The sequence below is a fragment of the Terrapene carolina genome, unplaced genomic scaffold, assembly GCF_002925995.2.
Source record: "Terrapene carolina triunguis isolate 2854851 unplaced genomic scaffold, T_m_triunguis-2.0 Scaffold131, whole genome shotgun sequence".
Taxonomy (NCBI): Eukaryota; Metazoa; Chordata; order Testudines; family Emydidae; genus Terrapene; species Terrapene triunguis.
In genome coordinates this window covers 23,642,232-23,664,379 of record NW_020664482.1, presented here as the reverse complement: position 1 = coordinate 23,664,379, position 22,148 = coordinate 23,642,232, and positions in this window count along the sequence as shown.

Sequence of the window (22,148 nt, the reverse complement as noted above, 5' to 3'; positions counted from 1 at the left end):
GCTGACAGAATTGGCTACCTTTGATGCTACTCAATAGCGTCCCAGAGCCTGTGATGTGCAGTCTGGGGAAGGCTCAGTCTCAAGCATTTTTTAGCTGGACCGAATGGTGTTGTGAAATTTCACTCCAATTTCTGCCACACAGTCATCCCCCTCGCCTCCTGACACCCCTATCTCATTGTAGTTACAAACTAAACCCTCCCTTGCCTGGCATCAGGCTCTTCAGGCTGTCAGGGCTGTATCCAGCATCTCAGGTACCTAGTGGGTCACAGCTATGGGCTCCACAGCCACAAAATTGACGGGGAACAGACAAGAGATAGGTCCCGTTCAGGGGGCCTGCTATGGGGAAAGAGGTTTTACATTCCAGAGCCTCACTGTCATCCACATTTCACTTACTGCAGAGGAAAGCTTATTTTCCTGGTTTAAACATAATGCCTGTATGTGATGTCAGTTTATTTGTCAAATAGCAGAGAGGAATTGGGTAGGTTGTAGAAGGGGCAGCTGCTTTCCAGCTGTTCATTGTTCAGGCCCATTTTCCAAATTCTCCCCATCGCTTTGGAACTTTGTCATCATTTTGCCAGTTTGGCAACCACTCCCCTGTCTAGGGTAACCAGGTGTCCGGTTTTCAACCAAAACACCGGTCAAAAAGGGACCTGGTGGCTCTGATCAGCACCGCCGACTGGGCTATTAAAAGTCCAGTTGGCGGTGCTGCGGCGCTAATGCAGGCTAGTCCCTACCTGTCCTGGGGCACCACGCTGCGCCCCAGAAGTGGCCAGGGCTCCGCATGCTGCCTCTGCCCTGAGCACCGGCTCCGCACTCCAATTGACTGGGAACTGGCCAATGGGAGCTGGGGGAGGTGCCTGCAAGTGAAAGCAGCGCACCCTGTGGAGCCTCCTGTCCCACCCCCAGGAGCCGGGCCTGCTGGCCACTTCCGGGGCGCAGTGCGGTGCCCCAGGACAGATAGAGACTAGCCTGCCTTAGCCAACCAGAGCCCTCACCCCTCCTACACCCCAACCCCTGCTTCAACACGCAGCCCCCTCCCACTTTCCAAATCCCTCAGCTCCATGCCCCACCCCAGAGCCCAGAACCCTGACCCCCTCCCGCACCCCAACTCATAGTCCCAGCCCGGAGCCCCTTCCCTCACCCTGAACCCCTCATTTCTGTCCCCACCCCAGAGCTGACACCCCCAGTGAGAGCCCTCACCCCCTCCCGCAGCCCAACCCCCTGCCCCAGCCCAGTGAAAGTAAGTGGAGGGGGGAGAGCGAGCCACTGAGGGACAGGGAATGTAGTGAGCTGGGGGCAGGGCCTCGGGGAAGGGGCAGGGCTAGGATGTTCGGTTTTGTGCCAATAGAAAGTTGGCCACCCTACCCCTGTCCCCTTTGGGGCTGATTGAAAACTCTCCAGCCAACATCAGTCACATGGATGCCCCTTTCAGAACCCGGGAAAAACTGGAATGTGCTTGTTTTGCTTTCCAGATGAAGTTTCAAAGGATTCACTCTGTAACTCCCACTCAAATGTATCAGCCAAACTAGAGATACCAAAGACCAATTAGGATGGCTAGTCCATCCCTCTGACTGAAAACATGCAATCATGTACCAAGAGAACTAATTTGGTGGAGTTTGCGATGGAGAGGTGTGCCAGAAGGATATAGCCATCTTACCCGGGCTATGTATCATGGAACGACTACCATAGTCAGAACTAAATGGGGCTACAGTAGAGAATTTCCAGTAAACATTGGCCTGCATCAGAGATCAACCCTGAGCCCATTTTGTTTGCAGTTGTCATGGATGTGGTAAATGAGAATATACGAAGGGCCTTGGAACATGCTGTTCATTGATGACTTAGTGATATATGCAGGAGATTGTGAGATCCTGCCAACCAGCTTTGAACATCATCAACATAGTTTTGAGCTGGCTGGACTTAGAGTGAACAATGGTAAGACCAAGGCTATGATAACAGAGGGAGGAGGACTCACATAAAGGATATCTCAGGCAGAGAACTTAGAAGAGTGAAAGAATATAAATACCTAGCATCCATGGTTGCTGACGGTGGGGCTCTGCTGATTGAATCCCAGCAGTGTACTAAAGCTGACCCCAGTTTTTTGTGACAGAAAGGTGCCAATAAAGTTAAAAGGTATAGAACCGTGATTCGATGCATTCTAATGTACGGAACAGAGACTTGGCCTGACACAAGAGAGGATGTCAGTATGCTCTCCCCCACGGAAACAAAGATGTTGAGACAGCCAAATGGTTGGGTGCCCCGTGATAGGAAACGAATTGAGGTGTAAGGTGCCTAATGCAGGTTGATCCAATTGAAGACAAGTTGAGGGAGGCTAGGCTAGGTTGGTATGGGCATACCTAGTGGAGACCAAAGAGCTATATCATTAGGATGACTCTTGCAGTGACTGTGGGATGGAAGTCAAGCAAGAGGGAGACCAAAGCCTCAGTACATCAACTCAGTACATCAGCTACCCTCAGAGAGACCAATGTGCATGACAGCCTGGCATAGGATCAGACATTTTGGAAGAAGGCTATAAACATCATTAACTCTGAAGAAGGAAGTGGCAAGAAAGAAGAAGAGTCCATCCCTCTGGCTCATTCAGGATTGATCCTTGGTCCATATTCTCTAGTGCTTTGTCCAGCCTGCTTGTAAATATCGCCAGAGATTGGTGGAGGCTGAGCACATCTGATAGGGAGCTTGCAAAACTGACATGTATTGTAAATACAGCTCCAGCCCCAGTCTAGAGCGGAGGTTAAAGCTCAGACTGTATCTGACTCAAACTGGGGAAGGCAAAGCCCAGCCTGAAGGGCTTCTCATTCCAGGGCCAAGGCATCCATCACTTCTCATGGGAGACCAGGCTACTGTCTCTGAAACCCACCGTCAGTGTTTTTTTAAAGATGTGCACAAATTTTTCCTTGCTCACTTTCACCCCACTCCTCCTTGCTCCACCCGGCAGGCCTCATTAACAATTCCTCTCCACTGGGTGCTTATATCCTCAGATAGTTGCAATATCTTATTGAGTCCCTCATTCCCCTCTCTCAGGACAAGTCCTTATCCCATAAGCAATGCTCAAGTACAAAAGCTCTCTCTGCCTGCAGGAAATACATGGGAACTGAGGGAAGACAGAATCCTTCTCCTCCAGTCAGGGGCTAGGATATGGACCACGCACCTAACCAGGCTGCAGCCACTACTGCAGCCTTTGGGGAGCATCAGCATCCACGGGTCTCTCTGAGTCCCCTCAGCAAGGCTTTGGGTCAGTAAATCCACACTGTGCACCATTGCTTGTGCCCTCACTCCTTCCCCATGCACATAGTCTTGTGCAAAAACAACATGGCCTGCGGGGGTTGTGAGTTCCCATTCTCCTTCTCCCATCTGTGTGGCTGAAATACAGCATTTTCATTGCATCTCAGGCCTTGTGCACCTACAGATGGGGCCAGGGGCTCCAGCTCTTAGTCCTACGGCAGCTCCTGTATGGAAAGCACACACCATATCAGGTGAGGGATGAAATGTCACCTTGTATGCACCCTCAATTCACTAGGGCCTCTGGGAGTTGTGTCATGTGCTTTCATACCATTGTGTGCATGTTTCTGTGCTAATGCTTTTAAAATGATGTCACTCCAAGACCACTTCTTAGAGGGCTTTAGCAGCAGCTTAATGCTAGGACTGTGTTTGAAAGATTGGAGTTATGAGTCTGTCAGCATTTCCATTACAAGCCCTAATTAATTTGGGGTGGTGGTGGGGTTAGGGTTAGAAGTTGTCATTCCAGATGTGAATTTTTGTTTTAATTCCTTTAAAAAAAATTAAAAAGGTTTAAATCCTTTAATTTTGAGTTTTGCCTTTCAAAGCAAAGGAAATATATGCTGTCTGGCTCTGTTTTGCTTTTGCTACATAGTTTCAAATGTTGCTTGCCAGACTCCGGACCATAAATGCTTTCATTTGAACTGAGCTTGCTACACGTCCGGGTATTTGTGGGATTATGCTGATTTCAGCCTGGGGATCCAGCCCCTGGTGAGCCAGCATATTAAAGGGTCTGCCAGAGAAGTCTTTGGGGTTGGTCCAACAGTGTCACTTAGGGCCTTGTGCTGCTTGTGGCATTATAATGCAACATCATGACACAGGACAAACTATAACATAGGAACTGCCAAACTGGATTAGCCCCGTGATCCATCTATTCCAGCATCTTGTCTCTGGCAGTGCCCAGTACCAGACACCTTAGAGGACATCGCAAGAAATCCCATAATGAACAGTTATGGAATAATCTGCCCATAGGAGAAGTTTCTTCCTAACTCCAAGCAGTTTATGTTTGGCTCATGCCCTGAAGAGGGGGAGGCTGTATTTAGAACTGGTTGGAAAATTTCTGTCAAAATTATTTTTGGACATACATTGTAGTTTCCACAAAATCAGAATTTTCTGTGCAAAAATTTTGATTTTGCTGAAACTTTCAATTTCTCATTGGGGAAAATCCAAATGAAATATTTTGTTTTGAGTCAGTTCAACCCAAATCAAAACATTTTGGTTTATCAGACTGAACTGAAATGTTTAATTTTGAGCCAGATCATGATTAAACCGCATCTGCATGTGGCACCACAGTGCCTCATGGGAGTTGTCTCATGGGCTCATTCTCCTTCATGGGAATGGGCTCCTTGGCTGAATCACATCTCCTATGATGCACCATAGTCTCCACACTGAGCAACCCATCTGCTGCATCATGGGAGATGTAGTCCAGCCAGCGACCCTGGCCCATAGAGGAGAATGGGGGCAGAAGACACCCAAACTACACCTCCCATGAGGCATAGTACCCACATAGGCAGATGCACTTTAATGGTAAAGTGGCTCAAAACTAAACACTTTGATTCAATTATATAAACGAAAACATTTTGATTTGAGACTGTTAAAATATTTCATTTTGATCAATGTTGTGATATTTCCTAATAGAAATTTTTCAGAACTTTTGATTTTGGGATGAAAAACGAATGTGGAAATATCAAAATTTCCCAGGGGAAGAAAATTTCAATTTTCATTCACCTCCATTTATATTCCATATGCTTTACTATGTAATATAATTGTAGATGATTTCATTATTCATATAAATACCTAGTTCCTTTGTTAATCTTACTAGGCTGCTTGCCTCAATCATATCTTGTGACAATGAGTTCACCAGGCTGATCGCATGCTATGTAAAAACAAACATTTCCTTTTAATGTGTATTGCATTTATTCCATTGAATGCCACCCTGTTCTTGTAAATAAGTAGGGGCTCCTGATTTATTTTCTCTATAACATTCTTGATTTGACCTACTTGTATCATATCCCCTCTTAATGCCAACAACTACAGTCATGATAAACTAGCACATTTTGCAGGGAGAATATGTTACTTCTGAAAATACCTAAAATGTTCTATAAATAGAGAGAGATGAACTGGTTCACATCAAAGAACTGAGCTGAACCATCACCCCAAACCTCAGACCAAACAACCTAAATAACCCTTTAGGAGGTTAGGAATGTTGGTTAAGTGTCTCTTCCTCCCTTGTAGTAATGCCTAGGGCATACCTATACACAAAAATTGTACCACTTAAACTATACCAATATAAATAAAGGGGTATTACCTTGCCGTGTGGATACAGTTATACCAGTATAAATAATAATAATACCTATTTCTTATTTAGTGCTTTTCACCAGAAGATCTCAAATGCTTTACAAAGATATCATTATCCCTATTTTACAGATGAGGAAACTGAGGCACAGAGCAGTCAAGGTCAGCCAGCAGGCCAGTGATGGGAATAGGACATCTGAGTCCTACTGCAGAGATGTAGACTCCAAAGTCATGCTGCCTATAACTGGTATAGCTTATTCTGGTAAGAGAAGGGGAATAAGATATATTGGTGTAAGGCACTTTTTGTGTCTATCATAGAGTTTGTATCGATTTTAAGAAAACAATAACCCCCCAACTGAAAAGTGACCCACACAACACTTTCCTTTACCCCTTGTGCTGTTTCTGCAGGGATCCCAGTTCCTGCCATCCCAGGCAGCTCAGGATCTAAGCATGGGACTCATACTCAGAGCCTAGATGGAAGCAGCGCCATATACTGCCATTAGGTTGCTTTGCCAGCCAAATCAATTGATGAATCTTTGCTCATTTGTAGTTCCATTACCCCAAAAGACCAGTCATCCTGACATGGGACCCGTGTGGAAGGAAGTGGTTAAAAGTGAGGGGGTATACAGTATACGTGAATGTGGGTGCACAAACACAAAGGAGGGAGGGGGTTATTCAGGGTGGAGTGAGGGGGCTCATCTCGGAGAGTTGGGATGCAACTAAGAAGAGAAAGTTTAGGATGAGTATCTGGGGAAATTCCCTAACTGGCCTGTTACACCGTGGTATTATCTTCTAAACAATGGAATGGAAGCCCCATTCCCCATGCTTGAGATGTAAAAGTAGATTTGTCACTTCAAATGCCTGTAGGAAAAAAATCCTGCGCGTGGGGTGGGATGGACTTAGTGGGACCATTTCTGCTTTTTTGTGATGTGATCTTGACCAAGGGCCTGAGAGCTATGCCTCTTGTGTCCAAATACTCGCCCTGCTGTCAAGTCAGTTAACCTTTCTGTGCCTCTGGTAGTTTCACCAGAGGTGAGATAGGTATAATCCTGCTCATCTACCTAATGAGCTTAAAGTGCATCCAACATGGGAAGCGTTGTTTATGTTATCACTACCATTAGCTCTCAGGCGAGGGTTTGTCAGGCTTCGTGAGTTAATTATTGTAAAGAGCTTGATGACCCTTGGGCGAAATGCGCTGCAGAGGTGAAAAGTGTTATTTATTAATAATAAAGCCAGGATAACGGGAGGATTCCCCTCCTCCCCACCCACACCAGCAAAGTAAAAAAAAAAAAAAAAAAAAAAAAGGCAATTAGTGCATTTGGTTCCAAGTTGTTCCATTCTCTGTAGCTTTCAGGCACGTCGAATCCTTGCTGGACTCCTGCTTCCCAGCCGCATGCCAGAGGAGAATTGAGAAAAAGAGTCCCAGCTGCATCCCTCCCCACTGCTGTGGCTTTGAAGGGTAATTAAGAGGCGGTGGATTCACAAGACGAGAGATGGGCCCAGCACTCGGCGAAGATAAAAACAAAACACCAGGGTTTGCTGCAGCTGTTTGCTGAGATTTGGGGGGTGGGGGTTCTCCTTTTATTGCTTTCTTTTCACTTGAAAAATGTGCCTGGCAGTGTTTCAACCCATCACAGAGAGATTGTTGTTGTTGTTGTTGTTGCCAGGAAAAGAGTTGCAAATAATTCTCCAATTAAAGCCAAGTTGGTATCAAACTTGGGTATCAGCATTTTTCAATCAGGGCTTGTATGCATGTTGAAGTGCCTGGGAGTCAGTTTTTGAGTGGTTGCATCTGTGTCTCATAGCACATTGTTCATTTCACTACCATGGACCAAGGAGGATGAGCAGAGACCTGCCGTGTCAGACAGATGCCAGCAGAGAACTCTACCATTTCATGTGCTTTTTTAACTCTGTTGGTGTTCAGCCCCCCTCAGAATTTTGGAAATGGAACTTATTCCCCTTCTAAATCTGTCCTTTTCTTTCAGGGAACTGAGTGCTGGTGAAAGCTGCTAAAGCCACAGCTACTGTACATACCCCATTTTCTCCACCATCTGATCTCCATGTTTCTGGCCTCTTTCACTGGACAAGCCTTAGGTTTACTTTCCCACTGGGTTTCTACTAGATGTATATCCTTGTTCATTACTCCATTTACAGCCTTGGTTGCACACTAGTATCACTGAGGAGATCACCATCATGTTTTTTGCAGTAGGCTGAGACAAGCAAAGTGATTTTGCTTGTGACTTGAGCAGGGTTTGAGCCCTGGTCTCCATACTTTCTACATTACAGCCATCACTTCATTAAGCCACTGTACCAGCCAGTCCTTCTCCCTCATGCACCTTCTACATCTGAAGTATTCCATGCATTTTAACACAGACAGAACACTTTTTGTCTCCTCATAGCTCTCAACATAGGAAACATAATGGACTAAATTAATCCCAGGTGCTACTCCACTGACTTCATTGGATGCATTTGTCTCAGTAATTTCTATCATGATAAAGGAGAAGACATTATTCCCCACTTCTAAAGATTCTGCAGCCAGATCTCTACAAAACATTTACAAGTGTTGGCTCCTCTGTGACCTGAAAGAAATATATGAATGCCACTGGTCAGGGTGAGATAGAAGGGCCAAGATGTTCCGGACTGAGATCCTGGAGGCTAGATAGGGTAGGGTCAGGGTAGGTTAGGTGGGGTTAATTAAAAAGAGGAATGAGGTGTGACATTGGGATGGGGGGGGGATTAGTTAGCCAAGGGGAAAAACAGTAAGATGGGGGATGGATGAGAATAGATAGGATGGAACGGTTTAGGTACAGATGGAATTTTGGGATATAATAGGTTGGAAGACAGAATAGATCGCTAAGAAGCCTTTTCCAACTCTGCTTCTAGGCTGGGATGGGATTGAATGGTATGGGGTCAGGCAGGGCTGGGATGAGATGAGATGGGATAGAGGCCTGACAGTGACTCATCGGTTCCCTTCTGACCCTTTGTAAGATTTCATCTAACGGCAATTTAAAAAAAAACTCTAAAGAAAACAACAGCTGGAGGTGGCTCAGACTTCGCACCAACATTACTCTTCATGGGTATTTTTCTGCAATTGAGATACGCTCAGGAGAAGAGTGCAAATATCTGTCAGTAAATGACCCTGCATGGCAGGTCTGTGTATAGGCGATCAACTTTGATGAATGCAAGTCCCTATAGGGGAAAACAAGCACCAGCAACATGTCAGTGATGGGTGAGTAATTCCATTTGCATCACATCCTTTCTATCTGCTCTTCCCATGCCTCTCTGCATTGAAGGGAGAGACCCAACCTTTGGGAGCAGTGACAAGCCGTCAGGGGTTGATTCATCTGAGTTATTTTTCCATAACTGTACTTGTAGGAGGACTTGGAGCGATGGAAGCTCCCAAAAGAAGCAGATAAACTCTTTGCTGCCTTATTACACTGATGTTTCATTTCAGCTGGTATTCTCAGAGGAAGTCCGGAATGTGTTGGAATTATATGAGGGAAGTCCCATTCATCAGCATTCCAGCAAGCACTTTGTTTCAGCTTCCATAATTCTACCCAGCCTTCAGAGCTCTGTGGGAGGCTGAAATAAGAAAGCAAAAAGTGACCCAGAATGTGCAGGGTGGATTGTATGGGTTGTGGAGGGAGAAAATGGAGACACCAGAGATTTGAGGGAGGTGGGTGGGGGGAAAGGGAACACTGGAGGTGGTGTGGGCTCATCTATATGGGCACATTAAATTGGGAGAAGTTACTTGCCATTTGGGGGCATATTCCAAATCCATTGAAGTAAATGGAAAGACTCCTATTCATTTCAGCAGGTTTTGAATCGGGTCCTTAATGTTTATGTTGTTGCTATTATTTGCAGGCCATAAAAATGTTCTGAATGTGGTTTGTAGGTGCATGTGTAACAAATAACGATACAATTATATGCACACCATTGAATCAATGTCTGTCTGTCTGGTGTCTATCTATACATCCCCAGCTGAAACAAAACACAGTCCCACCATCACATATCACCCTCCCAGGAAAAAAACAGGAATAGATGTAGGCTTTGCAGTGGTGCTCTGAAATTCATCAAACTTGGGCTCTGTCAGATCCAGTATTACAATATGTTTGGTGCTCAAGTGACCTGAGGGAACCTGAAACTGTTCAAATTATTTTTGAGGGTGGTGTGAGTCCCTCAAGGACTGGAAAATGCCCAGGGAAATGATGTGTGAATGTAAAAGTTGACATCAAAAAGGGAGAGATGGGCAGTGTCTATGTCTTGATGTTGGCCAAAGTTTTCTATTGGCCATATTATGGTAGAATGTCTTGAAATGGGTCAGTACTCTTCCTGCTGAGCTGCAGCCTGGTTTAATTTTGTGGGGTAGCCCACACATATAGGGCAGCGTACACTGTTCTGTTGTTGTAGAGTTGCTCACGAGTAATGAGTTGTTCACACTCAGTGGTGCGGCTGCTCATGTGCATTGGGCTGTACGTACTGTTTAGTCAGTGCAGGGTGGCCCATGTGTGCTCAGCTGAGAAAAAAGAGCACTCAAGAACTTGATTTGAAAAACAAAACAAAAAGATAAATATTTACCAGGACTTCACAGACAGACAGAAAAAAAATGATGATACACACAGAGAGCAGGTCAAATGTTGTGCCCATCAGCTTCGACAGAGTCTTTTCATGTTACTGTTTGTTAATTAATGTTTCATAAAGACAACAGATTTTTTAATAGAAAATTATGAAAAGCCTGGATTTCAATTCCCTTATGCTGATCTGGGCCCCAGCTGGGTCTCTTCCAAGATCTCTTTGGGGACTCTGACATACCTAGTTTTCCTAACCATGCTTATCCTTATATTAATGGTTGATGGGGGAGCATGCAAGGAAGGGACCTTCTCTCCCCCATCCCAGCTTTGGGGCCATATCCAACCCCTGTGTCGCTCAATCAACATCAATGGACTTGACACCATTGAACTACATCCTTTGTGTCACGGAATGTTTCGCTGGCAGGGTCTCTGGCCTATCCGATGCTTCGTGTACACCAGTCCAGCCACCGATTGAAATGTGCAGACTGTGTTTCTTCCCAAGGAAATTGGTGCTTCCTCATTAAGAAAAAAATGATTAATTACTGACATAAAGAAAAACTACAGGAAAAAGGCAGATAAAAATCAAAGGGTTAGCAAGGAAAAGGAAACTGTTCTCAAACACAGAGTATCTTTGGCAGGGATCTGACCCAAGCCCCTCAGCTTGAGGACTCCCTTTCTGTCTCTGTTTAGTGAAAGTCCCATGGGCTGTAGGCCTCAGATGGCCATTTTACATAAAATACCATTGCTAGATCATCATCACTGGGGAACGGTGGGGAATGTCAGGGGTGGAGGGTGGGGAGAGAAAAGGAAAGGTCCAACATCTGCCCATTCACACCACCAAATGCCTCCAGTTGCACCCACCCTATGTGGCTCTGACAGTGCACCTCATCCCTGACCTGCAGCACTGCCTGCTATTCCACTTCTACCTCCCACCTTTATACTGATGCACCTCAGTCCTCCAGTCTTGTCACTTTTACTGATGCTCAGTCCTTACCTGCAGCACACCTCTATTCTTCCAGTCCTGGGCCTCCACACACAGCTCTGGTGAGTTTTGCACAAATTCTCCTACCCACATGACACAAAGTCTAGGTGAGATCTAGCTGACCACAAATTGTTAACTACAGAAGGAATTTACAAGGTAATCTTCATATGCTTTTTAAAAAATAATTGCTTTATGCACTGTTATTGAACATAACATTGTCCCTATAATCTAGAAAATGAAATCATTGCTAATATCAATCTATCCCTAGCTGCTACACACCCAACCATTGTTGGCTGGTTGACTTCTTGCTGCTGTCACAGCAGAAATGAGTCTTGGAGTGGGATTTGGGGGATTGGTGGGGAGTGGCTTTATGGACTAATTGAGGGAGGCAGTTTCCTGCACAAGGGATAGCATGGAAGAAAGTATAGAAAGAGATTTGTGGTAGAAACTTGTTCGTCCTTCATCAAATATGCCTACTGGTTTGTTTTTATAGGGCATACAGGGCTGCACACAAAGCTTTGTTTTTGTAGGGTTGCCTATAAGAGCTGTAGTACATGTTAGTGCTGGGCTGTGAGCCCTAACTTTAAAGAAAAGGCAGCCCGAAGAGATTTCTCAGAGGCACAGCTGGCACTTGGGGACTAATTCCAGATGCCTTTTAGTGGGAGTTAAGTGCCTAACTGTTCCTTGTGCCTTGGAGAAATTTCCCTCAGCAGCATTTGTTTAGGGTAAGTACCACATCTGCAGAATTACATGGGTTTTGTGACTAGATGTAAAAAACCATAAGTAAAATGTGCCAGCCAACCTTGACAGCCTCCCTTTGTTACAACAGCTTTTATTGCTAGGGGATTGCAGTCTCTTTGTCAGATAACATGATACCATTGGCGTTAGACTCTGCCACAAGTATGAGCATAGTCCTAATTATATTTTATTGTACTGGTCCTGGCAAATACCTTAGGGGACCAGAGCCAGAAAAGGAAGTCCCATGCCCTAGCACAAGGCTCAGCACTCAGAGGAAACACTATGTATTTGTAAATAAAGTCATTTCAGAGCAAAACCTGCGGATCGTCAGAAAGGGACAGAGGTGGGTGCTGGCCAGGTGTGTTCCATTAGGCTCTACAGCGGCTCTAGGACACTGGAGCTGTTAATCCCAGCTTTATAGGGTTGAGCTCACAACACCAAGGTGACAGACCCCAAGACATAAAATGAAATTTCTAACTCCCGTTGCACATTTTTTCCACAGCTTTTGTGCATTTCCCCATCTCTTATTTTTCTATTTTTCCTCCCTTTTGCTAGCTAGGCACAGAATATGGGGAACAGATGTTGGGGGCGGGGGTCCTGAGTGCAGATGAGATTAGTCATGGAAACGCAGAGCAGACGGCATCTGCATTTGCATGTCAAGCTGAACTAAGTGTGCATTTTTACACTTCCCAAATGGGGGTGGGAGGTGGAGAAATGGCTTCATTTTTAAAATTCATTTATGCGTTTATTTCTGATTGTGATCATTTTTGCCCCTCATTTGCCAGTGTGTCAACCTGGAGCCACAACAAGGGTCACTGAAGCCACTGCAGAAAATGCCACATCAGACCTTCATGGTTGGTGAATGAAGCCCCATTCCCATGGGCTTTTTTCTGTCCCAACACAAAGTTCTTTCATTTCTTTTCTGAGGGAGGCTGAATGAGCTCCCATCCCTCTCTCACAGCAAGGTGAGTTAGGTTCAAGGATGAAAGGCGATGCTTTCTGTGAAGAGGAAGGATGATCTTGTGGTGAAGATACTGAGATGGGACTCAGGAGATTTTGGTTCAATTTCTGCTTTTGCCACAGATTTCTTGATCAACCTTGGGCAATTCACTTTACTCCCTAGTTCCCCATCTGTCAAATGGGGATGATAATTAAGGCTAAGATTTTGTCACGGTTATTTTTAATAAAAGTCACAGACAGGTCACCAGCTATAAACAAAAATTCATATAGCCCGTGACCTGTCCGCGACTTTTACTGAAAATAACTGTACAAGCTGCGGGGCAGGGGCACATGGTGGGCTTCAGCCCTCACTGCAAGCCATGGGACAGGAGCACATGGCCCCAGTTGCAGCCCCCGGCGGAAGCCACGGGGCAGGGGCACACAGACGCAGTCGCAGCCCCCGCCGCGAGTCAGGGGCACACGGTCCAGGCTGCAAACCCAGCTGCAGGACAGGGGAGCAGAGCCCTGGCTCCAGCCCCAGCTGAAACCGAAGAAGTCACCGAGGTCCGGTAAAGTCACAGAATCCATGACTGCCGTGACCTCCGTGACTAAATCGTAGTCTTAATGATAATCTCTTTTGTTCAACTTCTCTGTTTAGCTTGTATACTCGTCAGAGCAGACACTGTCTTTTACTCTGGGTCTGTACAGTGCCTAGCAGAATGAGGCCTCCATCTCTGTTGGGGCATTATAATAATATTAGCAATAGGGGAAGGTCAAATATTTTCCATCAAAACTCTTTTTCAATAGAAGAGTGGGTTATTGACAAAGTGAAATTTTTCACAAAAAGTATTTGCTTTCTGTGGGAAATTTCAATTTTTTGTCAAAACATTGAATGCCTGAAAACTGAAATAGTTTGTGTGTCTCAGGATTGATTCAGTGCCATGTTCTTGAAAGGATAGTGGCCCCAGGAGACTTTAGGTAGGAAGCAACAGGACCCAAGAAGGGGTTAATGCAAATGGCAGGGTCTTAATTAGAACAGCATTGCTATACCTAGGAAAGGGGTGTGCCTGGTCTTAATTAAGGCTGCCTTGATATACCTGGGAAAGGGTTGTGTCAACAGTAGGAAGCCCTCAGAGTAGATGGCCAGGCCAGAAGCAGGGAGGCTTGGATGGTAGGAGGCCAGGGTTCCTGGCTCAGTAGGAAACCTGAGAGAAGCCAGGTGGGTTGCAAAACCTGTGAGAAGAAGGCTGGGAAGTTATCAAAGTCTGGAGGAAGGCATGGAACCAGGCCCAAAAGAGGGTCAGCAAGAAACAGAGATTTTTGCGTGGGGAGCCCAAAACAGGCCCCATAACTAGGGATTGAGGGATTGTGATAGGAATTTAGTGGGGAGCCAGCCAGAGTGGGAAATATCTGAGCTGGTAGTGACTGAGTGGCTTAGCAGTGGGGACACCAGGGGAAGTCCTGAGGGCCTGAAGTGTGCCTGATGGTGCTGATTTTATAAATGTAGGACTGTGGTACCCCAAAACAGGGAGTATGTGCCTGGCCAGGAGGCTAAGGTGCCAGAAGAAAGTGACCACCAACATCAACAGGAAGGTGCTAGAGAGGCAGAAACCCCGCTTAGTCATGCATGGGCAACAGGGTGCTCAATAATTGATGGGTTGCCCTATTACACTGGGCTAAAACCAAAGTATTGTCTGAAAAACCAAAGTATTTTGATTTGGCTATGCTGCTGCAATGCCTCATGGGAGTTGTAGTTTGGCTGTCTTGTGTCCCCATTCTACACTATGGGCTAGTCTTGCTAGCAGGACTACATCTCCCATAATGCACTATGGCCAGGAACTCCCATGGTGCACCCCCTCACCTCTGCATAAGGGGAGATTATTGTGCACCAATGGAAAACATAGTCTGACCAAGGAGCCCAGCCTATAGAGGACAATGAGCCACCCCCTTTTCTCCCCAGCATCAGCATGGTCTGCCCTTGAGAGCAGTAGGGGTGGTAGCAGGGGTCCCCGGTCCCCCCAGAGAGATGGGGTCAGATGTAGAGGTAAGTACAGAGGCCTTTCTGTAGCTGGGGTATAGATGCTGGGGTGAGTGGGCTGTACACCTGCACTCTTCTCCTGCCACACAGAGGCCTCCACTGGGGTAGTATTGATGGGACTCACAAAGCAGTGGGTGTTGGCGTTAACAGCCCATTGAGATGCATGGGGCAGTTCACATCTCTCAGAGCTATTGTCTCAGGCTGTCTGCAGATTTATTTAACTTCATCACAAGAATTGGAGCGCCTGAAGCCCTAGGAGGGGTTGTCACCGCACAGGACGCTTGGTCGTATCCCCTCAGATGGGCATCTCTGTGCAGCAGTGGAGGGGTTAAGGGCCCAGGCTGGCTGGCTGTAAAGAGTCTGAGCCCCATGACAGCAGCAGCCATGGAACGAATGAGATTTTTCATTCTGTGAGAAGGGCCATCTGTCACCCTGAACTCCAGCCTGGCTATTTAGTTGTGACTTCCCCAAATAACCACCATTAATTAATGACATGGGAGTCTTTCCTGTCGAGGATCACAACAACAAGGACTGAGGGGAGCTTGGGGTGAGGAGGGGGAACCAAGTAAGAGAGAGAAAATGGGTCATTTTTCAAAGTGATGAATGGGAGGAAGGGAAAGTGGAAGGGCGAACAAGGGAAAGAGAAGGGAATTGATTTCCAGATAAAGTTTTCAGGACACTTAAATAAACATCTCAGCCAGAGAGGCAACGAGAGGGGGAGGGGAGTGGGACATGTGTGATCTGGGCAGCACTGAAAGCATTTCAACAGGACACATAAAATGAATAACATTTTTTAAAACATACTGGTTCTGGGGGTTTTCTCTGCAATCCCCAATTTCCCCTCATTTTAATCCCCTTCATGTTTCTATGTTGCATCCATAGTTCTGGCCAGCATGAGGGGTAGACATGTGTCCTGTTTTGCATTTACATTAAAGGCCACTTTACACCCCTCTGGCAGTGTAAAAGGGCCTTGAAGTGGGTGAAAACTACATTCACATTCACCTTAAATCCCCTTTATGCTACCAGTGCAGTGTAAAAGGGGCCTTAGCGTAAACGAAAACCAGGCCCTTGTGTCCGCTAGACTCAGTGCCATTCCCAAGATGGCCCATGAGGGTCAATAGAAAGTGACATGTCCCCTGCCTGGGGGGTTGAGCGTCCTCCTCAGAATCCACAGCAAAAACTGGATTTCTGCATATCTCCCCTCCCCCTAGTCCTCCATGCTACAGAGAAGACCCTTCTGTTCTCCAGCCTCAGTTCTCCAGGGACCATTATTCCCTGGAAGAAGAAGGAAGGAAGCAGAATAAGCTCATCCTGTCACACACATTTTTTTTTCCTGTTGCTGCTTTTTCTTTGCTTTCCCCTCTTTTAAGAACAAAAGAGCAAAGGGGGAGAAGAAAAATTGCCATGCTGTTAAAAAGGAAATGAAAGCCCATCAATGAATTAATATAGCATTAAATGTTAATTATTAGGAGATTGTAAACATTTATGGGAACAGCTTAAAGCCAGGTTCTGCTCCATTAAATTGCTGAGGTGGCTTGTACTTTACGCCCATCTTGAGAGAGTAAGAAAGAGAGAGGGCGTTTGTTCAAGGAGGGCTTTCCTTCCTCAGGTTGAATATCCTTCTCACCTTCAGTGTGGCTGCAGAAATTCTCACTCTTCCTGGGTGCTTCCGATCCTTCTCTTGGACCTTCTTCCAGCTTCATCCCTGCCAGTTTGAAGGTCTGTTCCTCACCTAAGGAAGGACAGACCCTCAAAATGAGTGAAGGCTGCCTCCATCCCACATATAAACCTTGTACTACCTCTAAAATGACTCAGTGCGCAGCTGGGGACTTTAGACAAAGTTATTTGGACTGCAGAAATGAATCCCTTCTCATTTCAGGGTCCCTGCTCTGCTATTTTCTTTATTAATGAGAATATTTTGCCCTTCCCTAGCACCTTTCATCAATCTCTCTCTCTCTGTCAGCGAAGGCTCTCAAAGCACTAAACATATATTAATTAATCCTCATAACCCGCCCCCCTTTCCTACAAGAAAGTTACATTCCATTATTCCCATCTTCACAGAGAGGTGAAGTAATTTGTTCAGTATCACCCAGTGAGCCACTGGAATTACTGGGAACAAAACCCAGAAGTCCTGCCACCAAGTCCTTTGCTCTGATATCTAGACAACAAACTGTCCCCTTTCTTGTCTCCCATATTTTGGGACTTTGTCCCTTAGCATGTTTCACACATAGAGCAGGTCTACCCTACAGAATTACTTTGGTATAACTTCATCACTCAGGGGTGTGAAAAATCCATACCACTGAGCGATATTGTTATACTGACCCAAGCACTGATGTACATAACACTATCGGCAGGAGAGCTTCTTCTGCTGACATAGCTACCACCTCTCGTGGAGGTGGATTAACTCCGCCGATGGGAGAGCTCTCTCCATCAGCATAGAGCGTCTTCATTAAAGCACGACAATGGTGCAGCTGCACCGATGCAGCGTTTTAAGTGCAGACCTGCCCAGAGGCTGCAGCAGTCCAAGGGCGTGTTGTGAAATCATAATAAGTCGTCTCCTACTGAGACTCCTTTGCTGATGAAGAACCAGGGACCACACTCGTGGTGCATCTAGTACATTGTCTTTTACATGTGTTCTAGAATCACAACAGCTAAAGGGAGACTGGCCAGCGCTGCAGAGAAAGATTGTGACATTAAGGCCTGGAATGTTGAGCCACACCATCCTAGCAGGGGACCTCAGAGTGGGTTCTGCTTCAGGGTATCACAAAGACAATGTGCAAGCTGAGCCATCGTTTAGGAGAGAACAGGCTGGTCCCTGCAGTGTGCCTGGCTTGCTTCTCCTTACCAGTCACTGCTAGCTTTGGAGCAATGTGCATCTCTAGGGATGCATGGATAGCATAGTGATTAGGGTGCCAGCCAAAGATCCAGGTTCAATTCCTTGCTCTGACACAGAGTTCCTGTGTGACCTTAGGCAAATCACTTAGTGCCTCAGTTCCCCATCTGTAAAATAGGGATGAAAGTGCTTTCGTACCTCCCAGGGGTGTTGTGAGGATAAATATATTAAATATTGTGAGGAGTTCATATACTGGGGTGATGGCGACATGAGACAGATCTATATGTTGGACCCTTGGGTGACAACTGCCTCTTCCTGCTGCCCCACAAGACAGTCCTTCAGCTCTTCCTGCCATTGCATGCTTCCCACTACCCCAGTTTGGAAGCCAAGCAGGATTTCAAATGACTTTGTAATCAATTGGTATTGCCACAGACTCCCCAGTTTGTCAGACAATTCAATACAGCTGTGACACATAAATTGACAGAGGCTGCCATATTATTTATGATGAATGTGCTGGATGGTACATGTGGCCAGGGCAGGAGGGATATGGGAGCAAGTTAATCCTTTTAGCACCTTCCTGAGGAACAAGATGGTTTTAAATGTACAACAGCCAGATTGTTATATCTCTGTGGGATTGGCCTTGCATGGCAGACATCTCATCATTAAGACCCTTTGGATCAATCCAGTCATCACTGATCCCAACATCAACTCACAGAAATTAATCCACATCTCAAGAGAAGGTCCCTCTGTGGGCCTGACTCAGCACCCTGCTCTCATTGCAACCGTGCAAAGTGAGTGTTAAGCGTTAGAGCGCTTACCAGCTCATTTTACATCCCAGGGTGTATTGATTAAATAGGGTGCCAGCCAATGCAGAATCAGGCCTGATGTATCTTTCTTTTTTTTTACAACAGTAAGAGGGAGGTGGGCTTGATTTTAATAAGATCAGATTCCGTTAGTTCTAACAGCTGGAGAGTGAATCGACAGAAAGCCCCCGCTCAGCTTCACCATGATAAACATGTCAGGATATGACAATCATTCCTTTCATAGTGAGTGAAGAGAGGCTATGATTGGAAATGTCATGCTTTGGGTGTATGAGCAATAATAATGCCACAGTTAATCATCCAAAAGAAACCCTCTGATCCTTTGTATTTATTTGTATTATTTAGGAGCTATTTGAAGGCAGACAAGCTGAAAGCATATGTTTATATGCGCCAAACATGTTTAGAGTATTTCCTGAACATCTAAATTACTTTTTCATATGTTCCCATCTATTGTTATTTCCTATTGGGGGTTAATTAGCTCACAAAGAACTTTACACTGAGCAAATACTGTAGAACTTTATACAGTTATAACAGTACAGCAGCAACTTCTCCAGGATCATTCATAGGTGCTTTATCTACATTAATTAAGCCTTACAACTCGGAGCTCCCTGTAAACACCCACAAAGCTACCTCATTATCCTCCTTCAAAACCCACCTTAAAACTCTTATTTTCTGTGATGCCTACAAAAACATCTTGACAGCGATTAGTCCGCTGGAGCGCTACCTGCCACGCTGACCAGTACTGTCTCATTGTTTCTTTGTACTCTCCCATCTATCTGTCTGGATCCATTTGTTGTTTCTCATCCTAGACCAGGGGTCGGCAATGTTTGGCACGCGGCTCGCCAGGGTAAGCACCCTAGCGGGCCGGGCCAGTTTATTTACCTGCTGACGCGGCAGGTTCGTCCGATCACAGCCCCCACTGTCCGCGGATCGCCGTCCTGGGCCAATGGGGGCGGCGGGAAGCCGTGTGGGCGAGGGATGCGCTGGCCGCGGCTTCCCGCCGCCCCCAATGGCCCGGGACGCGAACCACGGCCAGTGGGGGCCGCGATCGGACGAACCTGCCGCGTCAGCAGGTAAATAAACTGGCCCGGCCCGCCAGGGTGCTTACCCTGGCGAGCCGCATGCCAAACATTGCCGACCCCTGTCCTAGACTATAAACTCCTTGGGTTAGGGGATGTCTTTTGGTCAGTGTTTGTACAGCACCTAGTCCCAGGGTCTGTGGCTAGAGACCTAGGTACCCCAGAAATACAAATTAGATAGATACAGATATATGTGGCTAGAGACTTTCAAAAAGGTCTTCTGTTTCAAAAGAAAATGGACAGGACATTCTGAGGAATATTTTGGCCACCTTTTTCCCAGCTGTTCTCACAACACACCTGTCCAGGTGGTGAATTATTATCTCAGCTTTACAAACAAGCAAGCTGAGGTGCAGAGACAGACTTTTCCCAGGTCTCAAAGCAAGTGAGTGGCAAAGCTGGGAAGAGAATGCAGGAGTTCTAACCCTCAGTCCCCTGCTGACAACACTCCCGCCTGATAGCAATGGAGCTTAGAGACACGGAAGTGAATTCCATAAGAGCTGAAAGGATGGATATGTGACATTGTCTTTGAAAAGTCCCTGGAAATTTCAGCATATTTTATAATTGGTCCCAGCATATAAAATAACCAGTCAAACCAATATATGCCGGTCAGACATACACACAGGGCTTTATGACTGTTCCGTCCCTTGAAAATAAGGCAGTTATTTTAGATGCATAGAGCCTGGCACCTGAAGCACAGTACACAGATTATAAATGCTTTGGGGCAGGGACTGTCTCTTTGTTCTGTGTTTGTACAGCACTTAGGAAGATGGGGTCCTAATCATATCTGGGGCTCCTAGCTGCTACCACAATAGAAATAAAAATAATGATAATAAAGCTAGTTGGCCCATGATTTTCTTTAAGTACCATTGCCCTCGTAGTTGATTTCTCCTACATGTTTCTCTCACTTTCTTCATTACTCCCCTCAGCATGGAATGTCCACTCTGTTCTGGTCTCCCACACCCAAGTCCAGCCTGAAACCTCACCTCTTCCACAATGCCAACAACAAATTATTCATGATGAGTGAAATTCAACCCTGTGCAATGGGGCCAGCATTAGGACCCTGCGCTACTCAGGGTATGTCTACACGGCAATTAAACACCCACAGCTGGCCAGAGCCAGCTAGCTCGGGCTAAGGGTCTGTTCAGTTGTGGTGTACAAGCTAACCTGAATGTCTATACCCCATTAAACAGCCTCTTAGTCCAAGCCACCTGGCATGATCCAGCCACAGGTGTTTCACTGGAGTGTAGACATACCCTTTGGCCCCAGTTGTTGCTGGCCTTCTCTGTAGGGGTCATTTTCAACCAGAGTGAATAATCCAAATGTTCACAGATCACAGAGCTCTTTTTTCTCAGATTAGGCAATAATTATAATAATAATTAATGAAAGCCTAACTGAGCTACCATGATATGTGCACATCAGGGCTGAATGAAAAATGACAATTATTTTTCAAAGGAAAATTTCACCACCATTTCCCACAAAATATTTTTTTCAACAAAAACTACATTTAGTAAAAAAAAATCATTTTTGGAAACCCTTTTTACCAACATTTTTTTGAAAAAAAAATTCAGTTTATGATTTTTCATTAAAAAAAAAAACAGAAAAATGTTCATTTTCTTTTACATTACTTTTTGACAATAGAATTTTGACCAGAACATGCCTTGGCCGTGTAAGTGTCTGATCAGAAGATTGCTATCCCCTCTTCACTCTTTGCAGGATGGCCAACCGCATGTACTCAGAAATCATGACTCAGAAACCCAAAATCAAGACATCAGCTTAAGAATCATGAGTTTCTTTTTAAAAATCTTCTCTTTATTTACCATTTGGTTTCTGAGCCTTTACTGTTCACTCAGATCAGCTTTTTAAGATTTTCTTTATAACCATGAGGTTTAGAAACTTACATTTAAAAAAAACCCAACCCTGAGATTCTCCCATCTTCACAACTCCGACAGCTGCTGCATTAAGTAATACAGTAAATATTGTGATTCTCATGATAAAATCAAGAGAGCTAGCAACACTGAGATTGTCCCCCCACACTGATTGCTGCTTCTATAATGTAGATTATAAACTTTGGGGGCAGAGACTGTCTTTTATTTCTGTTTTGAAACACCTATAATACCTGTGGGTGCTATTATGTAAGTGCCCAAATTCTGGGCACCAGATTCGGCCACTCTCATTCATATTAAATAGTAACTTATTCCATAAGCAGTCCCAGAGTAAGGTGCTAATCAACATAAAGGGGGGCAGAATCTGGTCCTGAACAGATACATTAATCATAATAATGGGGGAGCATGGTAGTTGATCTGTGTTCTGATTAAAGTTGATCCATCTATTAATTGAAAACAGTTTATTTGAAAAATTTAGCCCGCCTTTTCTGTTTGTGGGCTCACTGCAGACAGATCACAGTTTTGATTAAATTGTCAGATGAATAGTTATCATGAGCATATCTGAGTCTGCAGATTGTTTGCAACCTGTTTGTCATGAATATTCAATATTCAGAACACTATTTCAGGTTACTGACCAGTCACCTGAGTCACAAGGTCTTGTTTCTGTACTTTGAC